This window comes from Triticum dicoccoides, chromosome 4B, assembly GCF_002162155.2.
Source record: "Triticum dicoccoides isolate Atlit2015 ecotype Zavitan chromosome 4B, WEW_v2.0, whole genome shotgun sequence".
In the NCBI taxonomy this organism is placed as follows: domain Eukaryota; kingdom Viridiplantae; phylum Streptophyta; class Magnoliopsida; order Poales; family Poaceae; genus Triticum; species Triticum dicoccoides.
Genome location: NC_041387.1, coordinates 632200899 through 632214610, shown reverse-complemented (window position 1 = coordinate 632214610; position 13712 = coordinate 632200899).

The window sequence follows — 13712 nt, the reverse complement described above, 5'->3', positions numbered from 1 at the left end:
GTTGGAGAGGGAGAGGCCTCTTCTTCCTCCTCCTCGTCTCCGTGGGAGGAGTGCGCTTTGGATTCATCGGACGATGAATCCGACACCACCAGGCGTCGGGAACTCTTTCGAGTTCCCGTGGTCTTCTTCTTGGCCTTCTTCTACGGCACCACGTGAGGTGCCGGGACCAGCAGCTTCGCCAAGCGGGCATCTGCTGGGCCTTCGGGCAATGGAGCCGGATAGTCGATCTGTTCGGACTTCTTCTGCCAGTCCTGTCAAAGGAACGGGAGCTTAGATCCCGCATAGAGTCAAACTATGAAAAACAAGTATCTCGTAAAGGGTAAAACAAGCTTACTACGCTGGCTTGGCGCTTCGCGCAGAATCCGTGATCCTCGGTAATGGGAGGAGGAACCTCGGCGCCCTTGAATAGCACCATCCAGGCATCCTCGTGCGTTGTGTCAAAGAGCCTGGACAAAGTTTGGTGCTGGGTCGGTTCGAACTCCCACAAGTTAAAAGCACGTCGTTGACACGGGAGGATCCGGCGGAAGAGCATGACCTGGACTACGTTGACAAGTTTAACCTTCTTGTCCATCAAGTTTTGGACGCAGGTTTGGAGTCCGTTCAGCTCTCCCGAATTACCCTACGACAGGCCCGTCTCTTTCCAGGAGGTGAGCCATGCGGGGATGCCAGATCGGAATTTGGGGGCCGCTGCCCATTCAAGGTCACGCGGCTCGGTGATGTAGAACCACCCCGATTGCCACCCTTTGATGGTTTCCACAAAGGAGCCCTCGAGCCATGTGACGTTGGGCATCTTGCCCACCATGGCACCTCCGCACTTCGCTTGCTGGCCGCCCACTACCTTCGGCTTGACATTGAAGATCTTCAGCCATAAGCCGAAGTGGGGCTTGATGCGGAGGAAGGCCTCGCACACGATGATAAACGTCGAGATGTTGAGGATGAAGTTCGGGGCCAGATCGTGGAAATCCAGGCCGTAGTAGAACATGAGCCCCCGGACAAATGGGTGGAGTGGGAAGCCCAGTCTGCGGAGGAAATGGGGGAGGAACACCAAACTCTCATGGGGCCTAGGGATGGGGATGAGCTGCCCCTCGTCTGGGAGCCGGTGCGCAACGTCGTTGGACAAGTATACGGCTTTCCTCAACTTTTTGATGTGCCCCTCCGTGACGGAGGAGGACATCCACCTCCCTCCCGCTCCGGACATGGCTGGAGAAGGTTGAGGTGGGAAGTGCAGACTTGGGCACTGGAGCTCATGTGTGCGGAAATGGATAAGCGAAGGAGGAAGAAAGCGTAGATGAAAGAGGTGGATTCTTATCCCATTATATGGGCGGACGAAACTATGTGCCCCCACCAGCCTGGTAAAACTCGCTTATCTCCCAAGCGCCGTGATTAATGGCACGGTTGGGTTACCCATGCCCGTATTGATGAGAATCCCGGAATAAGGGGACACGATCTCTACTTTGACAAGACATGCCAAGGAAACCGCCTCGCTAAACGCACTGAGGTGGGACAGTAAAACGATTCGAATAAAGGCTTGGCCGTGGCGTGATGTCACGCTGTGGAATACGTCAGCAGATTAGATTTGTGCAAATATTATTCTCTCTACGGTGGTATGTGGAACTTGTTTTGCAGAGACGGACACTATCCTTGTGTTTAAAATCTTCTATGAAGTATTCGGAGGAGGAACCCGCCTTGCCATGCCGAAGACAAACAGCACGCCGGACTCGTCGTCATTGAAGCCTGGTTCAGGGGCTACTGAGGGAGTCCCGGATTAGGGGGTGTCCGGATGACCAAACTATAACCTTTGGCCGGACTCCTGGACTATGAAGATACAAGATTGAAGACTTCGTCCCGTGTCCGGTTAGGACTTTCCTTGGCGTGGAAGGCAAGCTTGGCGATACGGATATGTAGGTCTCCTCCCATTGTAACCGACTCTGTGTAACCCTAGCCCTCTCCGGTGTCTATATAAACCGGAGGGTTTTAGTCCGTAGGGTGAACAACAATCATACCATAGGCTAGCTTCTAGGGTTTAGCCTCTCTGATCTCGTGGTAGATCTACTCTTATACTACCCATACCATCAATATTTATCAAGCAGGAGTAGGGTTTTACCTCCATCGAGAGGGCCCAAACCTGGGTAAAAACATCTTGTCCCTCGTCTCCTATTACCACCCGCCTAGACGCACAGTTCGGGACCCCCTACCCGAGATCTACCGGTTTTGACACCGACACCTCCCTTTGCCATGCACTCTCCCTGGCCACTCCGACTGTCTCCCTCAGGGCTAGGTCTTGGGTGGCCCCGTGTCTACCAAAGACACCAACGGCCACCGTCATGGCAAAACGGTCCCAAATGGGGACAAGGTACCATAAAAACAAACAATCAAACAAGGTTATGTCTGCCTACCAGGCCAGGGTAAGCACACCCATAACCTTCCCTCGCGGGAGGCACCGGTGAGAGCCACAACAAAGGACCGAATCAAGACCTTCCCATTAGGTAAATGTGGTCGCACTGAATTAGAACCCGATTCAATGGCACCATGATGTGATCAACATCATATTTAAGTTGAAATTAATCAAATATTAACTTTCAGAAAAACTTTCTATCACTATCATGGCATCATACCGAAAATCATGCAACTACTCATCACACAGAGAAGCAACTCTTAAGCATGGATCAAAACAAGCAATATAACTAAGTTACACTTCTAAGATCAGAAACTTCTCTGGTTATAAGTCATTTTTTTCTTTTTCTACAAACAACATTTTTATTAGTGCATTATTTAGTTGAGAATTATTACTAGCAAAATAACTACCACAGCTTTCCATAACAAAATATCTAGTGCAAAATCTTACACTACTTAGCCAAACAATTCTATGGACACAACCAGAGGCTACAACAAGCATGTCAAGCATCATAAAACATCTAGCAATTAACCATATTAATTTATCAAATTTTAAATGCAATTAAAGACTCATATTCAAGTAGAAAAGCATAGATATTGAAATAACACCATCCAAATGATGTTGTGGCTTGCCTTTGTGCAGAGGAGGGTCACACTCGTCCTGGTTAGCTTCAAGGCAAGATCCTCCTTCTGAAAATATTTTAAAACCACACAAATAAATGTCAAAACTCATTCTCAAAATCACCAGAAATTCTAGACATCAAGGAAAAATCCACCCTTTGGTGTGTTGCTAGGGCTTTCTGTAACAAAGACAATGCAAAAAGAATCAATTCATTTGGACTTGTGGTTTAGAAATTATGGCTGGTCAAAGTTTGGTCAAATTTTTGAATAAATTTGAATTAAACAGAAATTCCAGGGAGGTGACGTCGAAGGCGTAAAGTGGGAGTGCGCCTCCACTCGTACCGCTTTGGTCGCGAGTCGTGAGGCTGACACTGGGCCCCACCAATCAGGAGAGGGAGAGGGGGATCAAGATCAGAGGAGGGGCGGCGCTTCGCCGGAGCTTACGCCGAGGACGAGGGGGTTTGGGGCTAGGCTAGAGGGATAGATTGTAAGCGGGGATCGCGGCGGACCTGCCTGTACCTGTGGCTTGGTGAGAGGTGGACGGAGCTGGTCGTAGTTGATCTCGCAAGCTTCGGTGGTGGACGGGGTTCGCCGGAGAGGTGGAAGATGGCGGCAAGAGGCAGGTCCGAGGGCTTGGCGGGATCCAGGCAACTCCAGCAGACCACCAAGGCCCTGCCCAAGCAGCTGCTTGAGCTCGAGAGGCCCTGGGGAGCAGCAGCTGGCCTGTGAGGATCGTCGGAGTCCTTGGGTCGGGGCGACGGCCAGAGGCCTGCCCAACCAAACTACGGTCGTTCTATTTGTTCATGGTGATTGTGTGGAGTGGTGCGTGGCGAGGATTCGAGTCGGGGTGGCTTTATATAGCCGGAGCAAGAGGGGGGGGGGAATGTGTCACCGCCGGAGCGTTCTGGACACGTGGCGAACATCGATGAGAGGCTCCAACGCGAGGGGACAGGGTGCAGCGTCAACGCCGGCGCTTGCCCACGCTCGCGGACGAGCACATGAGGCGGTTTGAGATGGGGACAAGCACACGCGCACACTGTGCCATTTTGGCTGCGACCCGAACGGTCTTGCTGCGGCGGCTCCGGCGTCGGCGAGCGCCAGGGAGGGGTCATGGGTGATGGGTCGAAGGCTGTGGCACGATACGGCAGTCGGAGGCGAGCGCTAGCATGCACACGCGCAAAACAGAGCGCAACGTGCCAGCCAGAGCGCGTCGAGACGCATGCCAGGCACCGTGTCCACGCATGGTCACCAAGCTGGCATGGTCAAAACGACGCCCAGGAGCGGCCAAACCTTGTCTACGCTCTCGACTTTGCAGTGTTTAGTCTAGGGGAGTTGATGGCTCATGCTCAGGTCGACCAGAAGTGACGCCACTTAGCTGCCAAGTTTCTGTACAGAAACTTGGCCGCCAAGTTTGGCCACCTTCTAGAAGGCAATTAGGGCTGATCTCCTGGGGTTTAGGGTTTCTTAGGAGGGTGTTTAAGCTCAAGAAAGATCAAGGCTAAAATCTCAGGGGAAAATGCACTTGTTGTTCAAACTGCATTTCTGGTCCAGAAGTGAAAAGATTTTCTATAGTAAAAATATTACAAAAAGTGATGCAATATTTTTGCATGGGAAGATGTGCCATGTTTCTAAGAATATTTAGGAATTATCTCAGATTTTTCTAAGCAAGAAAAATTGAGGTTGCTTTGGAGCACAAAGTTCTGAAATGAACTTAAGAGAGAAAAATGAATATTTTCCTTAAAGGAAAAATATTCATTTTATTATTTTGGGAAATTTGTGGGAGGGATAAGGTGGATAGGTTAATTGGGTGAAAGCCAAGGATATGCCCATGTGACAAGTCCATTTGAATTGATCCAGAAATCCAAATCCAATCAGGACAAAAACCACGATGAAAACCAAGTCCGGAAAGAGAGATAAGGCAAGTCCGGTAAAAAGAGAGAAGGCAAAAATCCAGGCTGTCACAAACCTCCCCCACTTAGGATGAATCTCGTCCTCGAGATTTGGTTGCTTGGGAAAACCATTCTGGGTATGCAATCCTTAAAAATTCCTCTCTTTCCCAGGTTGCTTCTTCTTCTGTGTGATGCTCCCACTGAACCTTGTAAAATCTTATATCTTTGCTGTGAGTGACCCTTTCTGTCTGATCCAGTATTCTGATTGGCTTTTCCTCATAAGTTAAATCCTTAGCCAATTCTATATCTGACATAGCAGTCTTTTTCTCTGGTGGTGAGATGCATCTTCTTAGCTGCGAGATGTGAAACACGTTGTGTACTTCGGACAATTCTGGTGGCAATTCCAACTGGTACGCAACTGTTCCGACTCTGGCCATGATGGGGAATGGACCGATATATTTGGGTGCCAATTTTCCTCGGGTCTGAAACCTCTTGACTCCCTTCATAGGGGTGACTCAGAGATATACATGTTCTCCGGGTTCGAAGCTGATCTAACGATGTTTGGCATCATAGTAGCTCTTCTATCGCGATTTGGCCAACTGCAGTCTGTCTCGGATTTCCTTGACTTGCTTCTCGGCTTCGAGCATTAAATCATTCCCGAAAATACGGCTATCTCCGGTTTGGGACCAATTTAATGGGGTGTGGCATTTCCGGCCATACAGGGCTTCATAAGGTGACATCTTTAAGCTGGCTTGGAAACTGTTATTGTAGGAAAACTCGGCGTAGGGCAGATAGTCTTCCCTCTTGGTTCCTTGGGCCAATGCACATGCCCGGAGCATATCCTCGAGTATTTGATTTACTCGCTCATTCTTCCCATCTGTCTGAGGATGGTAAGCCGTGTTGTACTTCAGAGCGGTTCCCAAGGCTTGATGAAGTCGGGACCAAAATGAGGATGTGAATAGAGATCCCCTGTAGGAGGTGATAGTCTTGGGTACTCCATGCAGACTGACGATTCTTGATACATATAGCTGTGCAAGTTGATTTGCACGATATGTGGTCTGGATAGGTAGGAAGTGTGCCACCTTGGTTAGAGTGTCCACTATGACCCATATCGCGTCGTTTCCTCGATGAGACCTTGGTAATCCGGTGATGAAATCCATGCAAATATTGTCCCATTTCCATTGGAATACCGACAGAGGCTGGAGGAGTCCGGTGGGTTTTTGGTGTTCCGCCTTTACCTTATTGCAGATATCGCAGTAGGCCACAAAATACGCGATGTCTTTGTTCATTCCATCCCACCAAAATATCTGACGAAGATCCTCATACATCTTGGTACCACCGGGATGAATTGAGTATGGTGCTTCATGTGCTTCCGCCAATATTTTCTTCGTCAGACTGTCTTGGTTGGGTACGCAAAGTCTTCCTCGGAACATTAGCGAACCTTGCTGATCCATAGAGAAATCAGGTGCTTGCCCTTGGTGCAGCTTCTGAACATGTATCTGTAACACCTTATCATCCGCTTGAGCTCTGCGGATTTCTTCTTCAAGAGTAGGAGCAACTTCCAATATATTGGTAAGATGGGCGTCGGTGATTACCAGATTTAGCTGCAGGATTTCCTCATAGAGCTCTGGAGGCAAGGAATCCATTAGGGCATTGAGCTTGGCGGGTTTGCGGCTGAGAGCGTCAGCCACCACATTTGCTTTGCCCGGGTGATAATTTCTTCTGAGGTCATAGTCCTTAACTAACTCGAGCCATCTTCGCTGTCGAAGGTTCAAGTCGGGCTGAGTGAATATATACTTGAGACTTTTATGGTCGGTGAATATCTGGCACTTCTTTCCAATCAGATAATGTCTCCAGATTTTTAAAGTGTGAACCACCGCGGCCAATTCCAAATCATGAGTAGGATAATTTCCTTCATGCTGTCGCAGTTGGCGAGATGCATTGGCCACCACTTTGCCATCTTGCATGAGTACACACCCGAGTCCTTTTCTGGAGGCGTCGTAGTAAACATCAAAACTGCGGTAGATATCTGGAAGAGTTAATACGGGTGCCGATGTCAGTCTGGTTTTTAAATCATTGAAGCTCTGTTCGCAGTCTTCAGTCCATACAAACTTCTTGTCCTTCTTGAGGAGCTTAGTCATTGGCTTGGTGATCTTGGAAAATCCTTCGATAAAGCGGTGATAGTATCCGACCAGTCCAAGGAAACTCCAGATTTCTGAGACAGTGGTGGGTGCGGACCAATCAAGTACATCTTTTACCTTGCTTGGGTCCATCGAGACTCCTTCTGCCGAGAGGATATGTCCGAGGAATCCCACTTTCTAGAGCCAAAAGTCACATTTGCTGAATTTGGCATACAATTGATGATCGCGAAGCCGTTGCAAAACTGCAAGAAGATGCTCCTTATGTTCGTCCTTGCTTTTGGAATAAATGAGGATGTCATCAATGAACACCACCACAAACTTGTCCGAGAAGTCCATAAACACCTTGTTCATCATATGCATAAAGAATGCAGGAGCGTTGGTGAGGTCGAAGGACAGTAAAGACCGTACCATGTGGTGAATGCGGTCTTAGGAATATCTTCCTTCTTAATCTTGAGTTGATGATATCCCGTCCTCAAATCAATCTTTGAGAATACTTTGGCCCCACTGAGTTGATCAAACAGATCGTCAATCCTCGGCAGCGGATACTTGTTTTTAATGGTGACATCATTCAACTGTCGGTAGTCTACACACATTCGTAGACTGCCATCCTTTTTGTCCACGAAGATTGATAGTGATCCCGATCGTGAAGAGCTGGGACAAATGTATCCTTTTTGCAGCATCTCATCCAGTTGCTTCTTGAATTCCACCAATTCCGAGGAGGGCATCCGATAATATTTCTTATGTATCGGGGTGGTTCCAGGCACTAGGTCAATAGAGAACTCCAATTCGCGGTCTGGTGGCATGCCGGGTAATTCCTCAGGAAATATATCTGGATACTCGCTGACCACTGGGATTAATTCCACCTCTTCTGCTATGGCTGCGAAAACCATATCCTTCGTGGGGATGTGCTTGCAGGCATAAAAACTTGTGGTACGACCTTCCATATTTTTCATGATAACTTCTCTGGTCGCACAACTAATGCAGACTTGGTATTGGGTCGCACAATTTGTTGGAATCGATGATTATCAATGATGTTGGAAACTTGACGCCCTTGATGTCAATCTCCCAATTTTGGTAGACGAGATTGCTTCTGAGCAGGGATCCCGGGGATTGTACCAGCATGTGCTTTCCCATAATCGAGCAAGAACAATTGTTTTGGGAAGCAAAATTCTGCGAAATAAAAGAGTGGGAAGCCCCAGAGTCAAATAAAATTACGGCGGGTATGTCGTTTATAAGAAACATACCAATGATGAGTTCCGGGTCCTCTTGGGCTTCGTCTGCGGAAATGTGATGAACTTGCCCTTGGATTATATCGGGGGCGGAATACTGCTCCACGTAGTTAACTTGCGGCTGAAATGGAGCGACAGGCTTGGTGTTCTTGGGACACTGTCGGCCGTAGTGTCCGGTTTGACCACAGCTGAAGCATGAATTGTTGCGCTGGCAATCGTCATGCACCGGCTGGTCACGACATTCTTGACTTGCATAGTAGTCTTGTTGACGTTCTGCTGCCAATTGGGTTTCTACTCCACCTGAGTCTGCAGCCATGTACGAGCCTTTTGCACTGGTTGCATATCCTTCTTGGGCTCGAATTTGCGCTTGTTGTCATTAGCAGCTGGCTTGTTGTAGTGCAGGAGCTTGTGCTCCCTCCCGGCGATTAAGGCCTTGTTCACTAGAGTCAGAAAGTCCGGGAAATCAAACATACTGAGAGGGCACTGGAGATGTTGATGTAGGCCTCCAAGAAATCGGTCGATCTTCCGCTCTTCGGTGGCCACATCGTGGAGGGAGTAGCAGGCCATATGGTTGAATTTATTCAGATACTCGGTGACGGTCATGTTGCCTTGAGTAAGGCCGAGAAATTTGTGTCGCTTGATCTTCATGGCTCCGGTGGGAAAATGATATTTGCGGAAGTGATCCTTGAATTTTATCCAAGTAATTTCCTCATCGGCATGCCATATTGCTTTGGCATTATCCCACCATATAGCGGTAGCTCCTTCGAGATAATGTGTTGCGAAGGGAACGTTGTCTCTGTTGTCTGCGCGGGCAATTTCCAGTTTTCTTTCAATAATCCTTAGCCAATCGTCCGTGTCCAAAGGATCAGTAGTATGGCTGAAACTGGGAGGCTTGGTCCACTAAAAAGCTGATAGCTTGGAATGATGGCGATTCTGGTTTCTGTTCTACCCAACCATAACCTATACACTTTTCAGTATTTCCAGCAGATCGTTGCTCCTTCTTTCTTCAAACATTCGCAAGATTTGCTCGGTGGTAGGCGGTTGTGGCGGTGGAGGCGGAGGTGGCTGGTAGGGTTCAGGGGAATGCCCTGCCTGTCTTGCGGAACGACGGATAGGGACATCCTCACCAGCTTGACTGCTGCTGCCTCCACACGGCATCCTATTTTTTTGTTTTCCCAATACATAGCAACCATGATGAGAAAATTCCAAAATGGGGGAAAACCCAATGACAAATCCCAGAAGAAAGCAGCGAATAAAACCAAGTCGAATAAAAATCCAACATAATTATACATAGTCCCAACATGAAAATAAACATTGCAATGGGTCTACTACCCTCGTACATGAAACTACGCATCATGACAAATGCGATCACAGCCATACATCATGCTCATGACTACCATGATACTCTAACAATCTACTACTCGGATGGTGCTGCTGCAGGCTCGTCTGCTGAGCTGGACCCAGATCCTGAACTGACAGTAGAGACCTTTGGGAGAAGAGAGGTGTGCTAGTGCTGCCTCGAGGGCTCTCCCTCAGGGACAGGCGGGGGATGGGATCTAAGCATAGGAGTGGCAGGAGTAGCGACAAGAGAAGACCATGCAGCAGGAGCGCTGCGAGGGTTCACCGTCAAAGGGTTAACGGTACCCTGCGAGGTCTTCGTAGGAATAGGGGTGGGAGGAGCAGAAGTGTAGATGATAGCGGGACGAGGGTTCCTCATACGAGTAGCAGCGAGAGCGGATCGAGCGTGTGAGAGTTCCCTAGCTAACTCGTAGTTAAGGAGATAACTAGCAGTGATGTAGCGTGCAAGGTGGCTAGTGGGACGATCGCACGCCATATTAATCGGAGGAAAGCGGATACACCCATTCTCGTGCATAGATGGGTAGAAGAAAAGTCCAGGGTGGGTGTGCATGCGAACCTCATTGTAGCGCAAGTCTACAAGAGCCTCGATAGCAGCAAACTGAACCACCTAAGATGGCGTAGAAGCAAGACCACCCTTAGACATGCATCCTTTCTGAGTTTCATGTCCTCTGCAATAGGATGTGCATCATTATGATCTGGAATATTTGGCTTGAGCTTCCTTAGCACTTGAGCTTTAGCTTCTTCCTCTTCCACTCCAGGCACTGGGCCCTTGTTCTTTTCCTCAGCAGGTATATTCCTTGTACTCCTCTTGGGTGCAGTCTTTGGGACTGGAGCAGTAGCTTTGGGAGCAGATTTGGGCTTAGGAGCAACCCCTGACTTCATAGCATCTCCCATAAGCTTCTGAGACTTAGGAGCTGGAGTAGCATCCTCTTCCTCTTCATCTTCTGATCTCATCATAGAGGGCCTGCCAATGATCCTGGCAGTGGTCTTCTTGACCCTGTCTTTCCTCTTCTTCCCTTCTGCAACAGCCTCTTTGGGTTCAGATCCCAAATTTTCTTGAGTGGATGCTCTGACCTTTAACATAGGAACTCTTTTGGCTGGAGCTTTTCTGTTCATGCCTGGATTTGTTGATGCAGCAGTGCCAAACTCTTTCTTCACCACCTTCTTCTTGGAAGTGGCATCATCCTCAACTGCAATGTAGTCTTCATCCTCTGAATCAGATGTTCTCTTCTTCCTTGTTCTAGTAGCTGCCTTGGGCAAGTTACTAGGTGTACTCCTGCTGCCCTCATCATAGCTGCTGGAGGGACTAGTGTCGTCACTCAATTGTCCTAGTTGTTCAGACTTGTTTTTGCTGTCACTCTGATCAGACATCTTGCAGGCAGCTGTTAGCTGACCCTGTGAATAGGTTGTAGATGAGGTAGAGTAGATGAGCATCACAAAGTACAGAGGTTTTTGCAAAACAAATCGAGCCAAAAACTTAGTTTTAGTTCTCTGCAGAAGTGATCTCGGAGCTACCGAATTGACAAACTCGGTGAGACCGAAGCAACACTTGGAACCTAAACTAGTGAACTCGATTGGGCCGAGTCATAGTTCGGTGGCACCAAGATTGCTAGGGTTTCTCAGAATCCTGAACTCGGTCACACCGATTTGCACATTTCAGTCAGACCGAAAAGCGCATGTGTAATGGCCTAAGCCAAATCGGTGAGACCGATTTCTACAGTTCGGTCGGTCCGAGTTGAATTCCGCGGAGAGCTAAACCTAAATTTTTCGAATCAATCTAGACCTGAGGATGATTTAGCTAGATAGATTAATCTCATACGTGGCACGAATCATGGCATTGTCCTTGTGCTAGGAATTGGAGTGGAAAAAGACAGTACAAGGGGTCGAACACATACCCTAGAGCGGCGGGTGTTCACTATGGCGGTGACAGCGGAGCAGATTCCGTCGACGGCGGCAGATTCCAACGGCGAGAGGTCGTTGGCGGTGAGAAGATGATCCGGAGACCCGAGGGGGCAGAGCAAGACACGCGCGGGCTGAGGGGATTTGAAGTAATTTCCAAAATCTCACCCGTGGGTATTTATATCCCGACCCTGTCGGTGTGACCGAGTGGAACAACTCGGTGGCACCGAGATTGCAGAATTGCAAGCGGTTGCTTCAACTCAGTGTGACCGAAGTGTTCAAATCGGTTGCACTAAGATGAAAACCCAGATCAACTTAGTGAACTCGGTGTGACCGAAATGGATTTCTCGGTCAGACCAAAATGCACAAATAGGTTTTGGAATTTTAAGTCTATGACAAATTGGGGACTCTGAGTGCTCCTCACACAGAGTGGTTTGAATCTAACTTGATCAAACTTTGTGATGTAGCATGAACAGAGTTTGAGATGAGAAAAGCATAGATATCTAGAGAAGGTTCTTAGGCATTCTTGTCCATCCACTTGGCAAAAGAGAAAAAAACAAACAAACAAAGCAACAAGTGGATGTCCTCGAATGAGTAAAATATGCAAACGACATTCTCACACAATAAATTGGCAAATAAAATATGTGACAAAGCATGCACAACCAATACTAGCATCTATCAAACAATTGGCGATGACTAGGTCATCTATATATGAGTATGTTGACTTAGGAGTCAAATGAGAACATTTGATCATAGGTCATACTCATCGTTTAAGCACAAGTGGGGTTACCACTTTTACAAAAAGCATGGTTGTGTTCACATCATTAGAGTTGCTTTAGCTCAATTCTTTAGAGTAAAGCTCCCCCTAGATGTGAGATACCCCCTTAAGAGGAATGAACTAACCTTGGATTTTGTCAATGATGACTTCATGTAGGTGTTGAAGATGTGGATGCTCAATGTTGTTGTAGATCATTGGGAGCAGTCCATTGGAGTGAGTTGCACTTTCAATACCTACACGGGTTAGTCCCACAAGGAACAAACAAGGATATCCATAGACATAGAGTGATGCACACACAAGATGATGTCCATGAAAGCATTAGGTTACCTTGTCCCTTGTCTTACTTACAAGAGGGTTTGTGACTCCTTGAACTAGTGCAAGATGTGGAAGTAGATTGCACTTGTGCTCGCCAAAACGATATGAGTGAAGAATATTGGCGGAGTCACCCTCAAGAACTCTCTAGTTCTTCTTATTCGGGATCCACATCATCTTGATGGGAATCCTTGGGGTAGTAGTGCAACTTGATGAAGTAGAACTTGATGAAGTCTTGGGAACCCACTTGACCAAGGCCTTGGGAGCTTCTTCGAATGCATCAATCTCCTCTTTGTAACACCCCGGATTCGATGCGCCAGGTGTCTGCCAGTTATTCGCCTTAGTTGCCATGTATTTGCTTGCGTGTTGCATTTTGCCATGTCATCATCTCCATATCATCCGCATGTTTTTCAAAACTTGCATCCGTTCGGGTTCTCCTGATTCTCTCCGTTGTCCGTTCGGAGTCCGGACCACTCACACGCGCCCGTCGCCCCTCTCAGACCATGTTTTTGTGAGCGGGTGTTAAAGTTTCTCGGAATGGCCCGAGGTTTGCCAAGCGGCCTTGGCATAGCACCGGTAGACCGCCTGTCAAGTTTCGTGCCATATGGAGGTCATTTGATACTCCAACGGTTAACCGCGTAGCCCGTAAGCCCCTTTCTCTTTGCAGCCCAACACCTCTTCCCACAGCCCACCAAACCCATCGTAACCCCCTCTATGCTCTTGGTCGTTCGATCACGATCGTGTGGACGAAAACTGTGCTCCATTTGGACTCCCCTGAAATTAGCGGATGAATCCCCCTAACCCTAGCTTTTTCCCCTCTCCTCGCACCGGACATGTCCGTCCAGACGCCGGACATGTCCAGCCGCCGTCCACCGGTGAACCAGGAACCGCCACGTCAGCCCGCCGGCCTCTCTCTCTCCTCCCCTCGCCGCCGGCCCGCGGAGCCCATCGCGGGCCCGCGCGGGCCCTCGCGCCGCCGCCGCCGCCCGTCCGCGCCTCCGCCCGGGCCCGAAGACCACCGCTGCCCCGGGCGCCTCGCCGTCGCCGCCCTCCGCCGGATCTCCGCCGGCGCGCCGCCCTGCTCCTCCCG